This window comes from Choloepus didactylus, chromosome 1 (assembly GCF_015220235.1).
Source record: "Choloepus didactylus isolate mChoDid1 chromosome 1, mChoDid1.pri, whole genome shotgun sequence".
Lineage (NCBI taxonomy): Eukaryota > Metazoa > Chordata > Mammalia > Pilosa > Megalonychidae > Choloepus > Choloepus didactylus.
This window is the reverse complement of record NC_051307.1, coordinates 91,436,330-91,454,078: the sequence shown is the minus strand read 5'-3', so window position 1 is coordinate 91,454,078 and position 17,749 is coordinate 91,436,330. Positions and strand designations below refer to the sequence as shown.

The window sequence follows — 17,749 nt, the reverse complement described above, 5'->3', positions numbered from 1 at the left end:
GCACCCAATCAAGGTGCCACAAAATACATGAGAGAAACACTGGCAAAACTAAAGGAAGCAATTGATGTTTCCACAATAATTGTGGGAGACTTCAACACATCACTCTCTCCTATAGATAGATCAACCAGACAGAAGACCAATAAGGAAATTGAAAACCTAAACAATCTGATAAATGAATTAGATTTAACAGACATCTACAGGACATTACACCCCAAATCACCAGGATACACATACTTTTCTAGTGCTCACGGAACTTTCTCCAGAATAGATCATATGCTGGGACATAAAACAAGCCTCAATAAATTTAAAAAGATTGAAATTATTCAAAGCACATTCTCTGACCACAATGGAATACAATTAGAAGTCAATAACCATCAGAGACTTAGAAAATTCACAAATACCTCGAGGTTAAACAACACACTCCTAAACAATCAGTGGGTTAACGAAGAAATAGCAAGAGAAATTGCTAAATATATAGAGACGAACGAAAATGAGAACACAACATACCAAAACCTATGGGATGCAGCAAAAGCAGTGCTAAGGGGGAAATTTATAGCACTAAACGCATATATTAAAAAGGAAGAAAGAGCCAAAATCAAAGAACTAATGGATCAACTGAAGAAGCTAGAAAATGAACAGCAAACCAATCCTAAACCAAGTACAAGAAAAGAAATAACAAGGATTAAAGCAGAAATAAATGACATAGAGAACAAAAAAAACAATAGAGAGGATAAATATCACCAAAAGTTGGTTCTTTGAGAAGATCAACAAGATTGACAAGCCCCTAGCTAGACTGACAAAATCAAAAAGAGAGAAGACCCATATAAACAAAATAATGAATGAAAAAGGTGACATAACTGCAGATCCTGAAGAAATTAAAAAAATTATAAGAGGATATTATGAACAACTGTATGCCAACAAACTGGATAATGTAGAGGAAATGGACAATTTCCTGGAAACATATGAACAACCTAGACTGACCAGAGAAGAAATAGAAGACCTCAATCAACCCATCACAAGCAAAGAGATCCAATCAGTCATCAAAAATCTTCCCACAAATAAATGCCCAGGGCCAGATGGCTTCACAGGGGAATTCTACCAAACTTTCCAGAAAGAACTGACACCAATCTTACTCAAACTCTTTCAAAACATTGAAGAAAATGGAACACTACCTAACTCATTTTATGAAGCTAACATCAATCTAATACCAAAACCAGGCAAAGATGCTACAAAAAAGGAAAACTACCGGCCAATCTCCTTAATGAATATAGATGCAAAAATCCTCAACAAAATACTTGCAAATCGAATCCAAAGACACATTAAAAAAATCATACACCATGACCAAGTGGGGTTTATTCTATGCATGCAAGGATGGTTCAACATAAGAAAATCAATCAATGTATTACAACACATTAACAAGTCAAAAGGGAAAAATCAACTGATCATCTCAATAGATGCTGAAAAAGCATTTGACAAAATCCAACATCCATTTTTGATAAAAACACTTCAAAAGGTAGGAATTGAAGGAAACTTCCTCAACATGATAAAGAGCATATATGAAAAACCCACAGCCAGCATAGTACTCAATGGTGAGAGACTGAAAGCCTTCCCTCTAAGATCAGGAACAAGACAAGGATGCCCGCTGTCACTACTGTTATTCAACATTGTGCTGGAAGTGCTAGCCAGGGCAATCCGGCAAGACAAAGAAATAAAAGGCATCCAAATTGGAAAAGAAGAAGTAAAACTGTCATTGTTTGCAGATGATATGATCTTATATCTGGAAAACCCTGAGAAATCGACGATACAGCTACTAGAGCTAATAAACAAATTTAGCAAAGTAGTAGGATACAAGATTAATGTGCATAAGTCAGTAATGTTTCTATATGCTAGAAATGAACAAACTGAAGAGACACTCAAGAAAAAGATACCATTTTCAATAGCAACTAAAAAAATCAAGTACCTAGGAATAAACTTAACCAAAGATGTAAAAGACCTATACAAAGAAAACTACATAACTCTACTAAAAGAAATAGAAGGGGACCTTAAAAGATGGAAAAATATTCCATGTTCATGGATAGGAAGACTAAATGTCATTAAGATGTCAATTCTACCCAAACTCATCTACAGATTCAATGCAATCCCAATCAAAATTCCAACAACCTACTTTGCAGACTTGGAAAAGCTAGTTATCAAATTTATTTGGAAAGGGAAGATGCCTCGAATCGCTAAAGACACTCTAAAAAAGAAAAACGAAGTGGGAGGACTTACACTCCCTGACTTTGAGGCTTATTATAAAGCCACAGTTGTCAAAACAGCATGGTACTGGCAAAAAGATAGACATATAGATCAATGGAATCGAATTGAGAATTCAGAGATAGACCCTCAGATCTATGGCCGACTGATCTTTGATAAGGCCCTCAAAGTCACTGAACTGAGTCATAATGGTCTTTTCAACAAATGGGGCTGGGAGAGTTGGATATCCATATCCAAAAGAATGAAAGAGGACCCCTACCTCACCCCCTACACAAAAATTAACTCAAAATGGACCAAAGATCTCAATATAAAAGAAAGTACCATAAAACTCCTAGAAGATAATGTAGGAAAACATCTTCAAGACCTTGTATTAGGCGGCCACTTCCTAGACTTTACACCCAAAGCACAAGCAACAAAAGAGAAAATAGATAAATGGGAACTCCTCAAGCTTAGAAGTTTCTGCACTTCAAAGGAATTTCTCAAAAAGGTAAAGAGGCAGCCAACTCAATGGGAAAAAATTTTTGGAAACCATGTATCTGACAAAAGACTGATATCTTGCATATATAAAGAAATTCTACAACTCAATGACAACAGTACAGACAGCCCAATTATAAAATGGGCAAAAGATATGAAAAGACAGTTCTCTGAAGAGGAAATACAAATGGCCAAGAAACACATGAAAAAATGTTCAGCTTCACTAGCTATTAGAGAGATGCAAATTAAGACCACAATGAGATACCATCTAACACCGGTTAGAATGGCTGCCATTAAACAAACAGGAAACTACAAATGCTGGAGGGGATGTGGAGAAATTGGAACTCTTATTCATTGTTGGTGGGACTGTATAATGGTTCAGCCACTCTGGAAGTCAGTCTGGCAGTTCCTTAGAAAACTAGAAATAAAGTTACTATTCGATCCAGCGATTGCGCTTCTCGGTATATACCCGGAAGGTCGGAAAGCAGTGACACGAACAGATATCTGCACGCCAATGTTCATAGCAGCATTATTCACAATTGCCAAGAGATGGAAACAACCCAAATGTCCTTCAACAGATGAGTGGATAAATAAAATGTGGTATATACACACAATGGAATACTACGCGGCAGTAAGAAGGAACGATCTTGTGAAACATATGACAACATGGATGAACCTTGAAGACATAATGCTGAGCGAAATAAGCCAGGCACAAAAAGAGAAATATTATATGCTACCACTAATGTGAACTTTGAAAAATGTAAAACAAATGGTTTATAATGTAGAATGTAGGGGAACTAGCAATAGAGAGCAATTAAGGAAGGGGAACAATAATCCAAGAAGAACAGATCAGCTATTTAACATTCTGGGGATGCCCAGAAATGACTATGGTCTGTTAATTTCTGATGGATATAGTAGGAACAAGTTCACAGAAATGTTGCTATATTAGGTAACTTTCTTGGGGTAAAGTAGGAACATGTTGGAAGTTAAGCAGTTATCTTAGGTTAGTTGTCTTTTTCTTACTCCCTTGTTATGGTCTCTTTGAAATGTTCTTTTATTGTATGTTTGTTTTCTTTTTAACTTTTTTTTCATACAGTTGACTTAAAAAAGAAGGGAAAGTTAAAAAAAAAAAAAAAAGAAAAACAAGGGAAAAAAAAAAAAAGATGTAGTGCCCCCTTGAGTTGAGGAGCCTGTGGAGAATGCAGGGGTATTCGCCTACCCCACCTTCATGGTTGCTAACATGACCACAGAGATAGGGAACTGCTGGTTTGATGGGTTGAGCCCTCTACCATAGGTTTTACCCTTGGGAAGACGGTTGCTGCAAAGGAGGGGCTAGGCCTCCCTATGGTTGTGCCTTAGAGCCTCCTCCCGAATGCCTCTTTGTTGCTTAGATGTGGCCCTCTCTCTCTGGCTAAGCCAACTTGAAAGGTGAAATCACTGCCCTCCCCCCTACGTGGGATCAGACACCCAGGGGAGTGAATCTCCCTGGCGACGTGGAATATGACTCCCGGGGAGGAATGTAGACCTGGCATCGTGGGACGGAGAACATCTTCTTGACCAAAAGGGGGATGTGAAAGGAAATGAAGTAAGCTTCAGTAGCAGAGAGATTCCAAAAGGAGCCGAGAGGTCACTCTGGTGGGCACTCTTACGCACACTTTAGACAACCCTTTTTAGGTTCTAAAGAATTGGGGTAGCTGGTAGTGGATACCTGAAACTATCAAACTACAACCCAGAACCCATGAATCTCGAAGACAATTGTATAAAAATGTAGCTTATGAGGGGTGACAATGGGATTGGGAAAGCCATAAGGACCACACTCCACTTTGTCTAGTTTATGGATGGATGAGTAGAAAAATAGGGGAAGGAAACTAACAGACAAAGGTACCCAGTGTTCTTTTTTACTTCAATTGCTCTTTTTCACTATAATTATTATTCTTGTTATTTTTGTGTGTGTGCTAATGAAGGTGTCAGGGATTGATTTAGGTGATGAATGTACAACTATGTAATGGTACTGTAAACAATCGAAAGTACGATTTGTTGTGTATGACTGCGTGGTATGTGAATATATCTCAATAAAGTGAAGATAAAAAAAAAAAGAAGGGAAAGTTAAAAAAAAAAAAAAGAAAAACAAGGAAAAAAAGATGTAGTGCCCCCTTGAGGAGCCTGTGGAGAATGCAGGGGTATTCGCCTACCCCACCTTCATGGTTGCTAACATGACCACAGACATAGGGAACTGGTGGTTTGATGGGTTGAGCCCTCTACCATAGGTTTTACCCTTGGGAAGGCGGTTGCTGCAAAGGAGAGGCTAGGCCTCCCTATGGTTGTGCCTAAGAGGCTCCTCCTGAATGCCTCTTTGTTGCTCAGATGTGGCCCTCTCTCTCTGGCTAAGCTAACTTGAAAGGTGAAATCACTGCCCTCCCCACTACGTGGGATCAGACACCCAGGGGAGTGAATCTCCCTGGCGACGTGGAATATGACTCCCGGGGAGGAATGTAGACCTGGCATTGCGGGATAGAGAACATCTTCTTGACCAAAAGGGGGATGTGAAAGGAAATGAAATAAGCTTCAGTGGCAGAGAGATTCCAAAAGGAGCCGAGAGGTCACTCTGGTGGGCACTCTTACGCACAATTTAGACAACCCTTTTTAGCTTCTAAAGAATTAGGGTAGCTGGTGGTGGATACCTGAAACTATCAAACTACAACCCAGAACCCATGAATCTCGAAGATAATTGTATAAAAATGTAGCTTATGAGGGGTGACAATGGGATTGGGAAAGCCATAAGGACCACACTCCACTTTGTCTAGTTTATGGATGGATGAGTAGAAAAATAGGGGAAGGAAACAAACAGACAAAGGTACCCAGTGTTCTTTTTTACTTCAATTGCTCTTTTTCACTCTAATTATTATTCTTGTTATTTTTGTGTGCATGCTAATGAAGGTGTCAGGGATTGATTTAGGTGATGAATGTACAACTATGTAATGGTACTGTGAACAATCGAAAGTGCAATTTGTTTTGTATGACTGCGTGGTATGTGAATATATCTCAATAAAATGATTAAAAAAAAAAGAGAGAGAGAGCGGATGCAAATAAATGCAATCAAAAATGGGAAAGGAAACATAACTACTGACCCTGTGGAAATTAAGGAGATAATGAGAAGATACTATGAGCAACTATATGCTAATAAACTAGACAACTTAGACAAAATGGACAATTTCCTAGAAAAGTATAAACAACGAACATTGACTCAAGAAGAAATAAATGATCTCAACAAACCAATCACAAGTAAAGAGATCAAGTCAGTCATCAAAAAGCTGCCAAAAAGGAAAAGCCCAAGACCAGATGGCTTCACATGTGGATCCTACCAAGCATTCAAGAAAGAATTAGTACCAATCCTGCTCAAACTCTTCAAAAAAATTGAAAAAGAGGGAAAGCTACCTAACTCATTCTATGACATCAACATCACCCTAATACCAAAATCAGACAAAGATACTACAAAAAAAGAAAATTATACACCAATCTCTTTAATGAATGTAGATGCAAAAATCCTCAACAAAATACTCGCAAATCAAATCCAGCAACACATTAAAAGAATCAGAAGCCATGACAAGGTGGGACTTATTCCAGGTATGCAAGGCTGGTTCAACACAAGAAAATCAATTAATGTAATACACCACATCAGTAAATCAAAGCAGAAGAACCACATGATCATCGTGATCAATGCAGAAAAGGCATTTGACAAAATTCAACATCCTTTCCTCATGAAAACACTTCAAAGGATAGGAATAGAAAGGAACTTTTTCAATATGGTAAAGGTGATATATGAAAAACCCACAGCTAACATCATACTTAATGGGGAGAGACTGAAAGCTTTCCCTCTAAGATCAGGAACAAGACAGGGATGCCCACTATCACCATTGTTATTCAACATTGTGCTGGAAGTTCTAGCTAGAGCAATTAGGCAAGAAAAAGAAATGAAAGGCATCCAAATTGGAGAGGAAGAAGTAAAATTTTCACTTTTTGCAGATGACATGATTCTATATGTAGAAAATCCAGAAAAATCTACAGCAAAGCTACTAGAACTAGTCAATGAATACAGCAAAGTGGCAGGCTACAAGATCAACATGTAAAAATCTGTAGTGTTCCTATACACAAGCAATGTGCAACAAGAGGAGGAAATCAAGAAAAAAATCCCATTTACAATAGCAACCAAAAGAATGAAGTATTTAGGAATAAATTTAACCAAGGACACAAAAGACGTTTACACAGAAAAGTGTAAGAAACTGCTAAAAGAAATTGAACAGGACCTAAAAAAATGGAAGAACATACCATGTTCATGGATTGGAAGACTAAATATAGTTAAGATGGCAATTTTACCTAAACTGATTTATAGATTCAATGCAATACCAATTAAAATCCCAACAACTTGCTTCACAGAAATAGAAAAACCAATAACCAAATTTATTTGGAAAGGCTAGTTGCTCCGAATAGCCAAAAATATCTTGAGAAAGAGGAACGAAGTGGGGGGGTCTCACACTATCTGACTTTGAAGCATATTACAAAGCTACAGTGCTCAAAACAGCGTGGTACTGGCATAAGGACAGATATACTGATCAATGGAATCGAATTGAGTGTTCAGAAGTAGACGCTCGCATCTACAGACAACTGATCTTTAATAAGGCAGCAAAGCCAAAGCAACCGGGACAGAGCAGCCTCTTCAATAAATGGTGTTTGGAGAACTGGATATCCATTTTCAAAAGAATGAAAGAAGAAGCCTATCTCACACCTTATACAAAAATTAACTCAAAATGGATCAAAGACCTAAACATTAGCACCAAGACCATAAGACTCTTAGAAGAAAATGTAGGGCAATATCTCAAAGATCTTGTGATAGGAGGTGGTTTCTTAGACCTCACACCCAAGGTGCAAGCAACCAAAGAACAAATAGACAAATGGGATCTCGTCAAAATTAAACACTTTTGTACATCAAAGGACTTTGTTAGAAAAGTAAAAAGGCAACCTACACAATGGGAGATGATATTTGGAAACCACATATCAGATAAGGGTTTAATATCCCGAATACATAAAGGAATCTTACAACTCAATAACAGAAAGACAAACAATCCAATTAAAAAATAGGCAAAAGACATGGACGTTTTTCTGAAGAGGAAATACAAATGGCTCAAAAACATAAGAAAAAATACTCAACTTCACTGGCTATTAGGGAAATGCAAACCAAAACCACAATAAGCTATCATCTCACACCGACCAGAATGGCCACTATCCAAAAAACAGAAAATTACAAGTGCTGGAGAGGATGTGGAGAAAGAGGCACACTTATTCATTGTTGGTAGGATGTAGAATGGTGCAACCACTCTGGAAGACAGTGTGGAGGTTCCTCAGGAAGCTAAATATAGATTTGCCATATGACCCAGCTATTCCACTGCTAGGTATATACTCAGAGGAATTGAAACTTAATACACAAACAGAAATTTGTAAACCGATGTTTATTGCAGCGTTATTCACAATTGCCAAGAGATAGAAACAGCCCAAATGTCCATCAATGGATGAGTGGATAAACAAACTGTGGTATATCCACATGATGGAATATTATGCAGCTGTAAGACAGAACAAAGACATGGATCATATAATAATGTGGATGAACCTTGAGGACATTATGTTGAGTGAAGTTAGCCAGAAACAAAAGGACAGATTCTGTATGGTCTCACTAATATGAACAAACATTAATGAACAAACTTTGGGAGTTAAAAGTGACAACACAGGTGACCAGGAGATAGAAAGAGGGTAGAGATCAGGCATTTGATGCTGAAGGACTACAGAATGTTTAGCAGGATTGATTGTATAAATCCAGAAATAGATAGCATAATACTGTGTCATGGTAGCACAGTATTGTAAGTATACCAAAGATGTCTGTGAGTAAAGCTGAAAGATGTGGGATAGGAGAATGTATGACACCAGAGGTAAAGATAGATGAGAAAGACTGGGACTGTATAACTTGGCAAAAACTGGAGTGGCCAATAACTATTACTAAATATACAATTATAAAAATGTTTTTGCACGTGGGAGAGCAAATGAATGTCAACCATGTGGAGTATTTAAAAAGGGATGGTATCTGGGAAAAAACATAAGGCAAACTGGAGTCTATGGTCAACAGTAACATTTTAATATGCCTCCATTAAATGTAACAAAGGCAATATACTAATGCTAAGTGTGTATGAGAGGGGGATATAGGGGAGGGATATGGGATTCTTGGTAGTGCCTTATTATTTTCTGTCCTTACTATTATATTATATTGTATGACATGTTCTTTTTCTTTTTATCATCTTTTTTATTATTGCTAAAAAAACTTAATTTTTTTCTTGTAGTAATCAATATATTCAAGTGTTGATTATGGTGATAAATGCACAACTTTATGATGATACCATGAACAACTAACTGTACACTGTGGATAAATGTAAGATACGTGAATATAACTCTATAAAATTGTAGGAAAAATGTATATAGGAGTAAAAGTGTTGGAGAAAACATGGTGAGAGGGATGTACCTATCTAATGTTGATGAGCAGGTAGAATGGTGTAGGCTTTCTGAAGGTCAGTGTGGTGGTTCCACATAAAGCTAATTATCTAGGGACCATAAGGTCCTGCAACCTCATTATGGGGTATGTCATTGGAAGATCTGAGAGCAGAGACATGAATGGACATCTGCACACTGGTGTTCATGGAGGGAGTATTCGTGATTTGCAATGCGTGGAGGTGGCCTAAGGGTACACTGACTGAGGAACAGAATGGTGAACTGTGGCATAGGCATACAATGGAATATTGAGCAACTACAAGAAGGAGTGAAGCTGTGAGACACACAATGAGGTGAATGGATCCTGTACACAGTATTTGAGTGAAGTACGCCAGAAATAAAGGCAAGCACTATAATGCCTCACCAATATGGACTAACTACAATGTGTAAACTCAGAATTGAATCTTAGAACACAGCCTAACGTGAAAATGATTATTGTAATGATCCCTAGATTGTAAGCTCTTATAGCAGTCAACTCGATTCCTGAATTGTAATGGCTATCTCTAAACTTTGAGATGCTGATCCCTTAGTGTATAACCTGATTGGTCTCTGGAACAATGGGTATCTCTGAGACACCTGAAACTCAGAGCTAGAGCTTGGCAGATATGAATGTCAGTATTAGCGCATACAGCAACTGTTAAAAAAAAAAAAAAAAAAAAGCTGAAAAAGAGCCCAAACTTCAATTAGTAATATGAATGAAGCAGATCTGGTTAAGACTAGGGCAAACCAGGCCAAAGGGTAAAGGTCAAAACTGACTGTGTTTTAAAACCTCAACTTCCACGTGAGACCAAGGGAAGAGATATCTATTTGGTGCAGGATCTATATTTTCTAAACAGTATAACTCTACATCGGTTTGTTCAAACACCACAATTATATGGAACTTTGAATAGGAAGTGAGATACGGTAGGTTAGTATAGGTTAAAGTGAAACAGTGACACATCCCAAAGTAATTTGGGCAAAGAATAAAAAATATATTTACAGCCCCCCCCACCCCACCCCGAGGAGCTGGGATAAGGTGTGGAAGTGTTGGACTTCCTCACCTGGACTGCTGTTGATGTTGTCACAAACATTGGGACTGGCGGTTTGATGTGCTGAGCCCTCTATTGTGGGACTTGCCCTTATGAAGCTCATTACTGCAAAGGAGAAGCTAAACCTGCATATAATTGTGTCTAAAAGTCTCCCCCTGAGTACCTCTTTGTTGCTCAGATGTGGCCCTCTCTCTCTAAGTCACCTTGGCAGGTGAACTCGCTGCCCTCCCCGCTACGTGGGACCTGTAGGGGTGAAAATCTTCCTGTCAACGCAGGATTTGACTCTGGGGATGAATCTGGACCCAGCATCATGGGACTGAGAATATCTTCTTGACCAAAAGGGGGATGCAAAATGAGATGAAATAGTTTCAGTGGTTGAGAGATTTCAGATGGAGTCGAGAGGTCACTCTGGTGGACATTCTTATGCACTATATAGATAATACCTCTTAGGTTTTAATGTATTGGAATAGCTAGAAGTAAATACCTGAAACTACCAAACTCCAACCCAGCAGTCTGGACTCCTGAAGACAATTATATAATAATGTAGATTACAAGGGGTGACAGTGTGATTGTGAAGACTGTGTGGATCACATCCCCTTTATCTAGTGTATGGGTGGATTAGTAGAAAAATGGGGGCAAAAACTAAATGAAAAATAGGGTGGGATGGGGGGATGGTTTGGGTGTTCTTTTTCACTTTTATTTTTTATTCTTATTCTGATTCTTTCTGATGTAAGGAAAATGTTCAGAAATAGATTGTGGTGATGAATGCATAACTACACAATAGTACTGCAAACAGTTGATTGTATACCATGGATGATTGTATGGTATGTGAATATATTTCAATAAAACTGAATTTAATTAAAAAAAAAAACAAAAAGCAAAACAAAACAAAAAAAATCACACAGGGAGGGAGTATCAAATCATGCAGGGAGAGACTATAAAGTGAGCAGACCTTCAAATCTCTGGAAAAAGGGAGTGGAGTCCAGGAAGAACCAGTCAGAAAAGTAGAAGGAAACCAGGAAAGCATGGTGTCATGGAAGGGTTGTGAAAACAGAATTTAAAAAGGAGAAAGTGGTTAACAGGTTCGAATACTTCAGAAAAACCAAATAAGATCTGAAAAGTGTCCTTTGGATTTAGCAAAAAAATGTCCTTTAGAGACTTTGGCAAGATTAAGCTCAGTGGATCAGAGTGAACAAAGTACCCTATTGCAAGGGTCAAAGAGCTTTTGCACAGTCTACCTACGAGGTGAGAAAATAGAGATGGCAAGAATAAGTTCTTTCCTTAAGAACATGGGCTAGGAAGGGAAAGGAGGGGCCAAAGAAGGTATACTTGGTTTTATCTACCTACCTACCTACCTACCCACCCACTCACCCACCATCCCTCCATCCATCCATCCATCCATCCATCCATCTATTGAAAAGACTAGAGAATGTTTATATCCTAAGGAAAAAAGGTTTGCCTCTACTGGAAAATCACCAATGAGGTTTTTCATTCTGTTTTAGACAGCACATAAAATGAGCAACCTGTGGGTTGGAAGTTACACTGGAATTGAGCTAAAATTAGCTCACTATACCTTCCATCCTTATCTCTTCTACAGAAAACCTTCAATTATCCAAAGATAATTATCATGTCTACTACAACCCAGCCTCCTGCCTTCTATAAAACATTGTTTACCTCAAACTGAATATATCCAAATATTTCAACTTCACAATCCTGACAGCCTTCCAACAATCACAGAGAGTCTGTCAATATCTCTTTGAAGAGATATTTTCCAGAATTAAGCACAATATTCTATATGTTATCTAAATGGAGGACAGAAAAATTCTTGTTATAGATATTATATTTTAATTTACATAACTACTTTAAAGGCTTCAATATTCCTCTCTGCTCTAAGAGTAAAGTCTATACCCCCTTATCAAAGGTCAAAGATCTACTTTTTCCAGCTTTTCTATGATGATTCACTTTCCACCACATAAACCCTTTGCTCTCACCAACTTATTGAGGTTTTATTTAGAGGGTTACAAAATTTCCAGGAGATGTCAGGAAATTTGAGAACTCACACTCCTGCCATGGTTTGACTGGAGCCAGAACTGAAATAATATCAGAACAGCAACTACCATATCCTCTATCTGATGGAGGAACATGATGGCTTATTTTTGGCTCTCATTTTATCCCCATTTTGTTTCTACCCTCAGGTTTGTATATTTCATATAGTTTGAAACTTTCTGATATACGTTTTACACCCTCACCCGCCATTAAAACAAATCCTTTAAACAAGGAATCCTCTTCCACTGCCATTTTTCTAGTTATAAGCTCAGTACCCTAAAGTCTCAGGGACATTTACTTTATTATATTTATTTTCTTGCATTAAATGTTTAAGTGCACTGCTTGTTACACATGCCTTTTGTTAGTTTATAGGTAAGGGAGGCCATAAATCTTGTTTGCATTCTATATTCTTGATATTTTTTACTTAAGGTTACATAAAGGCATTTCCTTCCCTTAGGTGCTGCTTTCTACGTCACGTCTGTGGTCCCTCATGTATCTGGTTTTGGTTTTACTGGGATAATGTTCTCCTTCTAATTCAAAATTCACTTAAATCCTTCTAGATCAGATCAACAAGGTTTTCTGCCAGCACACATCCTTCCCAATCTTAAGATGCATTCTACCCCTTGCCAGAAGCTCACCATCCTGGCTCTGTAGGACATAATCCAGAAAACTTTTTAAACACTGTCTATACAGCAGCCATTTGTTTCTCAAACCCTCTCTTCTTTTCTACTGTCATTACCACCACATGGAACAAGAGATAAAAACACCACCTGTGCTTTCAAGTCTTTCAGTTTGCTACCCAGAATTTTAAAATCATTAGGAACGCAATACCAATTTCTTCTGAATGTGCCATTTGTTCTCTGCATGAAGGAGCAATAATGGGGGACATTTCATGGGCTTGATAAGAGATTCTTGGCACATTTTCTCTGGTATCTTGGATACTGGTTCCTACCCTTCCTAATTTTCCAAATCAGGTCTACACACAGTGAATTTCAAAATCCTCGTTTGGGAGTTACTTAGCACATACAACATCTCTCTTCTTCGGGAGGGTAATGACAAGACCCCTCACATCACCTCGTGCCAGTATTCCATGGAAAAAATACCCCAAATCCACCCTAACAGGAATGTTGTCATGCCAGACCCAAAGTAAGATTGACCTTCATTTCTCCGCTATTTCACATTCTTTCACTTGCCCACATCATGACATTATTATATCTGCACTTTCCTAGCTTTTTCCTCACTGTTTTTTCCATCCTGCCCAAGAACCCTGAATATCTTTGGTGGGTAAGGTCAGTGATGGGGTCCACTAAAATGCTCTCCTTCCATTTTTGCCTATTTTGATCCTGAGACTCAGAATGATTTTTTTTAAAGTATGTTCTTTCTGTTCATTTTTTGAAAGAAAAAAACAAGGGTCAGATGGGGAAACAACGGACAAGAGATTACTGAATGAAGTACTTAATTGTGTCTATGTTTCTCTATGTAAATCTTTAAATTATCTGTTCTTTCAAAAATGTTACACTAATGCTACTTAATATGCTTAGCTATATAAATATGATTTGGTGCTTTGAGATTTTAGATAATATATATTCAGATATAAAAGCGTGCTATTTTTTAAAATAAGTTAGCTTATTGAATCTCTGGCATGTCAGATAATGAGGTCATAAAGCAGACACTAACAGAGCAGGCACAGCTGCCATCCACACCACAGGCACTTGAGCACTCACCTACCAAGTAACAGCAAATTTCTCAGGAGGTTGAAGGAGGAAATAACAATATGATATCCCATTCCACCTCCTGAGCAGATATGGACACGTCTATCCCCTGACAGCTAACACTATTATAAGCAGCAACTCCATCTCATCCTTGTTTGTACTTCCAATGACACCAAATACACAATAAAAAATGTATGTATCTCTTAAAACTGTTTTGCTCTTTGGCCAGAGTCATTTGGTGACTTGGTCTTTTGGCAATTGGGGCCAAATATTTATCAGGACCAGGAGGAGTTCTTGCCAGTGCTCAGGTCTTCTATTTAGTCATGGACAAGCACAATCGCTTGGACTAGAAAAACCTGTAGACAGCTCCCTGGTGCACCCCTGCCCCCCAGGTGCTCACCAACCTGCATGTCCAGTGCCTCCTCAGTGGGACATCACAACTGTCTCCTTTTCCCACCCAGCTCTGCTTCTATGCAGGCTGTTCAAAGAGTGCCATCTGCAGATGAACTGAGGACTCACAAAAACTTCTTTCATTTCCTTCAAATATTTGAAGAGTTTGTTTAAAACTTTTTCAAGAGTTCATAACCATAAAATTTAAGTTAAAGATTAGTGAAAGATAGTGGATTACTACATTAATTCTTCACAAATATCATTTATGTATATTTGAATAGGTGACTTAGATGTCTTAACACCAAAGAGTGACCAATAGTGAGAATCCCAGGTGCCACCCCTACCCCAAGACTGGAGACATAGCTGTCCAGGGGTTTACACTGCACCCCAACATCTCCCAATGGATAGCCATTTTCTCCACCTGAGGGCTTACTCTTCCCTGCAGAAGGGCAAGTATCCAAGAGCAGACACATACTCTCTTTCTGCTTGGATTCAAGACAATTGTTCAAAGCTGCATAGAGAGAATGGGTGCTCAGAATTCCCTTCTCATACCAGCCTCCGATGAAAGAATCATAAAATCCTGAAGCTGAAAGAGGCTCCTTCACTGAATCATTGTCCTCTGTTGTACTGCTGATCAGGGATTCCCAGCCTCCTCCTCCACAACAAACTTCCTGACAACATCTAGTAAACAGGAACCCCCAAACAACAAAGAACAAGAGTTTCCAAACTTTAGTTTTCTGTCATAGCTCTTTTGAGTACCTCAAGAATTTTCCAATCCCTGATTAGAGCTACTCCTCTCCTCTCAACGGCCCTCACCTAATTGAGAACAGAGGCAAGAGAGAAAAAGGGAGCCCTTTCCTGCCTGGATTGCCCTGTTCTCACCATCGGAGTGTGATGCTCAGGTTTCACAGAACAAAGCAGGTCTAAGGCTGACTGCTACTGAGAGTCAATCTGCCTTAGCTGTGATCAGAGTTGGTTTTCCTATGTGGACTAACAACTCCAGGATGCTCACCGGCTCCACTATTCACTCTTTTCCCCAGAGTGGGGATGAGGGAACAAGACAGGATTCATTTCCAGACTATAAGACCCATATCGAGAGACCCATTTAGAGAGTGAAGTGATGCACTGCTGACCTCTAGCTTAGATGTTCCCTTTGTGGTCCACATCTGCTATTCTCCTTGCCAGGGGAAATACTCCTCCTGAAAGGATGAGCCTTTTGGAAGTCAGAACTCTTTCCTCTCCCTCAAAAAGATACAGTCTATCAGAAAGCAGAGGCGGGGAGATGTGGGTTACATCAGTAGATTTCTCGTTAGCAGGGCCAGGGAAAAAACAGTGTGTCAAACAGGACAGCCACAGCGGAATCTCCCATTGCCCTGCCCCCATTCTTGCTCTTTGTCTTGCACTTTCCATGGACAAACTGGCACCCAGAAATGAATTTTATGCCACTTACTGTGCCTCAATAAGGAGGGACAGCATGGATTTAGAATAAGAACATGACTCGCAGTCAGACAGACTTGGATTTGATCACCAGCACAGCCATTGACAAGCTAGATGACCTGGGAACCTGAAGAACTTTCTGAGCCTCAGTGTGTTCTTTTATAAAACAAGGCTAATACTATCTCTATTATTCAGGATTGGTATGAGGTAAAATAAGTGATGGAACTTTAAACTCTCAAAAAATGCGCCTATCTCTTCCTTAGTAGGAATGTAAGTTAACGTGCTTCTACTTATGAATGAAAGCCATTGTACCATATGAAAGGAGTATCAGCATCAGTGAGAAGGTAGAGGAGCAATCAGGGGAAATGGGGTTGAAGTTGGGATGGCCATGAGGCTTGCATGGTTGTTACAACACACAAAAATGACAGCCCCCTCATGGGCCTATCAGCAAGGCAGGCACTGCCCATGAAACTACAGCAGGAACAGAGCAAGGAGGGATGGGCTGGATAGGGGATATGGGTGGGGTTGTAATTAAGGAAGGGACTGATGCCACAGGGCATCCCAGAGGCAGGAGCACCAACATGATGGGATGGCTCTACTCCTGCAGGCAAAGCAGCTGTCCCAGGTGCCACAACCCCCACACTCAGCAGTCAGGGAGCTCCTGTGACCATTTCCCATCCTTTGCCCCCTAGAAGGCTGGAGAAGCACCTAGGATGCCTGGCCACCAGATGTTTTGGGTTGTGTTAGACCTTGTCCATGAGAAGGCATATTAGAATCAGTGTCTATATTATGTTGGCAAATTCCAGCGCATTCTGCAGAAGGTCCTCATGTGGCTATGAGACTTTCTTCATTCCCCTGGCTTGGTCTAATCCACCCACATTCCCTGGGTTCAGGGCACTGCTGACATGGCCTTGCTGACTCCTGTAGGGCCTCTCAACTTTTCAGTATATAGCTGCAGCTGCCTTAGAGACGTGGGAATGCCCCCACTTCTTTCCTGTCCTCCCACAGGTTTATTTGGTTCTGGACAAGCCCTCTCCTTTTGCACCCACAGCACACATAGGTCTGGGGCTGGACATCAACCTGGGTGAAGGCCCGGGCTCTGTGCAATGCCCAGCATGTCACCCACACTGAAGGCTGCCCACAGGTGGGACCAGAGCCAGCCCTGCCTAAAGCTGTGACATGGCAAACCTGAGTTTGTCATCTCTGTCCCATACTGATGCCCTCCTCAGCTGCCCCTCCCCTGCCTCATTCCTAAGAGTTTTATTTTCCACTACAACTGGCCACATGTGGAAGTTAGCTGACAAAACAACTGAACAGCAGTAGTTCATCTTGAAGATGAAGACTCTCAAGATCCATTTGGAAAACTCTCCAAAAGAGGAAAATAAGGGAATTAGGATACAATTTTTGAGGTGGAAACTCTGAACAGAAACCATCTTCTATCACTCAGCCGCTCTTGCAGTATCTTTGTACAAATTAGAAAATGCTGCCCTCTATGGGTCAGGCATGTAGCTCAGCTACAGACTGAATATTGTGCAAATCACGGACTAAATCGTTTTCAAATCACAAAAAGCAACATTCTCTGGGCACACTAAACCCTATGGGTACATGGCTTGATGAACAGGTGCCTTCTCTTCCTTCTGGATCCTGGAAGATACAGGGCTTTGCAAGCAGAGCTGGGGCTGATTTTCAACTCCCAGTAGCCTGCAGTGACCTCGGTAAAAGGTAGCCCTGGAGTTGATGATGGTTCTAAGAATGTCAGTGCCTTACAACAGCACCACCTGTGGACAACGCATTTTCACATCATGCCAATAGGAAGATTTC

General features: G+C 39.7%; 1 protein-coding gene across 19 annotated transcripts in view; it reads right to left on the bottom strand.

The window, feature by feature from the left end:
* Window positions 1-17,749, bottom strand: part of KALRN (kalirin RhoGEF kinase) — a 749,960-nt gene that overhangs the window by 396,364 nt on the left and 335,847 nt on the right. The gene's annotated exons all lie outside the window — the stretch shown is intronic.